Genomic DNA, 4,817 nt, shown 5'->3' on the forward strand with positions numbered 1-4,817 from the left:
CGAGCATGGAACCCTTGGCAATGAGCATGTAGATAAGCAGCACTTATGTAGCATAATTTTTAATAGGCATTATGGTGTTTGGCATAATACATAATGGACATAATGGCGTGTAACTTAACGTGTAATGGACATTATGGTGTAAATGTTTAATGCGCGCCTTTGGTGGACAATGTCCTGTTTATGAAGCGTATTGTGAATTTTGGCTCAATCCATGTGGTATTATGTGAATTTTGGCTCAATCCGTGTGGCATTATGTGAATTTTGGCTCACTCCATGTGGCATCAAAGGATAATTTGATAAAGCTGCACTTTGATGCAACGAAACGCGTCAGCCACCTTGCACCAGCTACCCACCTACCTGCCACTCATCTACCACCCCAGGATCCAGACCAGCCGCCATCGGAACATTACAACACCTCCTAAGGAAACCGCGTATATGGAACTTTGGAGTTAACTCTCCCTACTACCAATTGATGGACACTGCAGATATGCAATCCTAAAAGGAGCAATCCACTTTTGGACTACTTTGCGGTAAATAAACCTTCCACTTCCTTATTAAAGGAGACTTTACTTTCCAGATAATAGGCGGCATACTAGGAATGGACCCTGCTGTAGATAGCCATCTACGAGGTGCTGGTGCAATTATTTTATTCTTCAATTATATGTGCACTTTAAATATTAAATTTGTTATATTTTATTATTGTCTAGCGTACCTTTTTTTGTGTATTTTTGTTATTTTCTTAAAGGGACCCTCAATCCCTTGGTTGGTAGCAGCTTCACTTCACAACCCATCACAGCGCCCATTTGGGTTGTTTTTACAACCACCCCTGTATCATGTGTGGATCTGAGCCTGAACCAGAGAAAAGCTGCCAGGAGTAAGAGACAGGAGCCCTATCATGTAGTGGGAGATTGTGAGCTTAGAGTTTGCAGTACTGGGCCTATTTGTGTATTGATTATGATAGGTTTTCTGACCACTTATCTTATTTAAATGTTTATAACAGCCTATTGTGTAGACTATCTGTGATGATAAATAGTAATACTCTATTCCATGGGTCTTCAAACTGCGGCCCTCCAGATGTTGTGAAACTACATGTCCCAGCATGCATTGCCACATTTTAGCATGCCAAAACTGTCAGGGCATGCTGGGACATGTAGTTCCACAACATCTGGAGGGCCACAGTTTGAAGACCCATGCATCTATTCCATACAGTGTCCAGTGTATAAAAAGATTATCAGGGCTGTTACCTATCCCCCCAGACTCCCGTACTTACTCTAATGCACTGCAGAGTGGAAGATTTGTTATTACATTTGGAAAAACCCCTCTAAAAATCTTGCATTTGCCACTGCCCCCCCCCCCCCCAACCTATTTTGCTTCCCCAAATGTGTTAATAGGTACCCTTTGGTAAAACAAATATTGTGATGTCTTATTAATTGCATTTTTTCATGTGAAAATTATCACTTTTTATTGTAGAGATAATAAAGGACTTTGAATTTAAATTTGAAAAAAGTGTCTTTTCAGCGATACGTAAGAAAATTAAAAATGGCCTCAGCATAATAAGGAAAAACTTAGCTAGCAAAGGTGGATAAAATGTAATACACAAAGTTTTTTTTTTTTTACTGTTTCAAACTTATATTACAAAGAAACTGTGTAACTGGTACATCATATCTTACAGCATAGGTCTTCAAACTGCGGCCATCCAGATGTTGTGAAACTACAAATCCCAGCATGCCTTGCCACAGTTTTAACACTCCCTTATAGCAAAACTGTGGCAAGGCATGATGGGATTTGTAGTTTCACAACATCTGGAGGGTCGCAGTTTGAAGACCCATGTCTTACAGCATCACCTGAAGACAACATTAGACAAGCTGTGAAAGTGGACTGACTTATGGGCCAAACTTTTATTTTAAATATTTGTTTGGAAAACATAAATTTTTCATTTATTTTATTGATGCACATGGATACGACAAATAATAAATGAAAGATGTCAAATGAAAATGTTAAAATTTGTAGTGAAGTAACTGTCGCTTCATGAAAGGCACCCTAGGCAAAACTTCAGCTTCCTGCTCTTAAGAGCTGTCTTAACAGCAGTGTGGGCCCCCGGGCAAAGCGATGCACTGGGGCCCTTACCCAGTGGGTGCTCTATCTTCCATTCAACATGTAGGACCTGGAGCAGTAACTTCTGCTAATTACTCCTTTACTGCACAGGTGGTTGGAGGGAGAACACTAACGTGTGGAAGGGGGCGCTGAGCTGAATGAAGGGTCCCTTGTAGGGGGTGTTTTATATGCAGGGGAGTGTTAGATAATGGAGTGGGCTTAATATTCCTCATTTTCCGGTGGAAGGGCAGCTTGTTTGACTGCAGATATCGCCATTATCTGGAAATAGGCTTTTTAGCCTTCAATAGTATAAAAACCTAGAGTCCCAACTTTCAGGAGCTGCTGGGGACTTGGGGATCAGAGATCAGAAGCCAGAGCAATCCATTGACAAAAATATACAACTGTACACCAGACGTTTGGAGCTGGAGAAGGGATCTGCTGCTGGAAGGCTGATATCTCTGGTTCTGGGCATGATAGAGACAAGCTGCTAAAGTGTTGGGTGTTTTTTTGTGTGTGTTTTTAATAAATTGTATCATTACTGTGTACCTTTGAGCGCCACACGTTTTTTCTTTTTATTTCTTGTGTTTGTGGAGGCTAGCAATCCTCCTACGTGGTGGCTGCAGGGTAACAAGGTACACCACTGTAGCCTCTAGCGCCAAAGGCAAATTTGTACCCAAGCCGCTAAAGTCGACAGAAAGGGGAGAGTCCCAGCTTTTGGAATATACTCTTAGAAAAACTCTAAGTCAGAGAGAACCTGTCTGGTTTTTATCACCGGCCAATCAGCTCCTACCTGTGAAGTTACAGGCCTGGTTTGAAAAATGACAGGTAGGAGCTGATTGGCCGGTGATAAAAACCAGACACTTTATCACTTCACCGAGCTTAATAAATCTACCCCTGAATGTCTAACTGGAATATTTGAGCTGTGTATCACTCACAGTCATACATACAGTACAGAACGTGTCCAGTTGTGAGCAGTTATCCTGCATTCATGGTAATACCAGTTAGGGAGCCTCTGTAGTGATGCCTTAACTGACCCTCATTCACAGCATCTGCGTGATATTGGGATTCCTGAGCTCCTGATATTGTCAGATTTAAGGTGTAAAATGAGCTTTGTTACCCAGCTGAGAAGGAACTGTCCCCCGGGCAGCCAAGCATACACCAATGATGGATGATTATATTTTTATCTATCTTGATAGATTAGATAGATAGATAGATAGATAGATAGATAGATAGATAGATAGATAGATAGATAGGTAGATAGATAGATAGACTGCTGATAGATAGATAGATAGATAGATAGATAGATAGATAGATAGATAGATAGATATAGATACTGCTGATAGCTAGATAGCTAGATAGATAGACTGCTGATAGATAGATAGATAGATAGATAGATAGATAGATAGATAGTTCGATAGATAGATAGATAGATAGATAGATAGATAGATAGATAGATAGATAGATAGATAGATAGATAGATATACTGCTGATAGATAGATAGATAGATAGATAGATAGATAGATAGATAGATAGATAGATAGAGATACTGCAGATAGATAGATAGATAGATAGATAGATAGATAGATAGAGATACTGCTGATAGATAGATAGATAGATAGATAGATAGATAGATAGATAGATAGATAGATAGATAGATAGATAGATAGATAGATAGAGATACTGCTGATAGATAGATAGATAGATAGATAGATAGATAGATAGATAGAGATACTGCTGATAGATAGATAGATAGATAGATAGATAGATAGATAGATAGATAGATGGATAGATAATATGTATAATATATGTGTATAAGGAGGAGTGTAAATCTGCAAACTTTTCTAAATTATACAAAGGACTAAAAACAGTATGCTATTACTGAAAAATGTGCATTATGTATGTGTTGCATTGAGTAATTTGAATTATTTATTTCAAATATATATATATATATATATATATATACACACACACACACACACACACACATATCTATCTATATCTATCTATCTATATGTATGTATTATATATATATACATACATACATAAATACATACATACATACATACATACATACATACATACATACATACACACACACACACACACACGTGTAAGGACAGCTTTAGAAGGCTTCCCAGTATAATTAGCATTTAAACCCCATTACTGAACATCAGCTTCCACCACACAATCCCGTGATGATTTTATAGCCTGTTTACAGTATTATCTTTCCGTGAACCCTGGGAACATGGAAGCTAAACACAGTGCTAATGATATTGATGTACCCAAAGATAACATTGCTGGCTGTGTGACTGTGTCACCCGCACGGGTCCCTTATATACTGTACGCACACTATTTCTACAAAATAAATAATCAACAATAAATAAATATCAAATGTCGTTTTATATTAAAGTAAATAAATCCTAAACAAAATGACTGCGTGATAATATTATATGTTACACGCGATGGAGCAGAAATCTCTATTTAAAAAAACCTACAGACCTTTGTTTCGATACACGCGACACGCGAATCTAATCGCGCGTGTTATGTTGTTTTTAATAGTTTGCTGTTTATTTGTTTGTCTGTGACGGTTCTTATGTATTGTACTGAGTGGACCAGTGGATCCCATCCTCTGTGGCCGGGGGATTCATCATCTCAGCCACTGATTGAACTCTCGCGTGTGATTCTATATTATTGTGCGTGGAATAAAGATGAAGAAATATGAT

Source organism: Crinia signifera, chromosome 8 (assembly GCF_055691185.1).
Source record: "Crinia signifera chromosome 8, ASM5569118v1, whole genome shotgun sequence".
In the NCBI taxonomy this organism is placed as follows: Eukaryota; Metazoa; Chordata; class Amphibia; order Anura; family Myobatrachidae; genus Crinia; species Crinia signifera.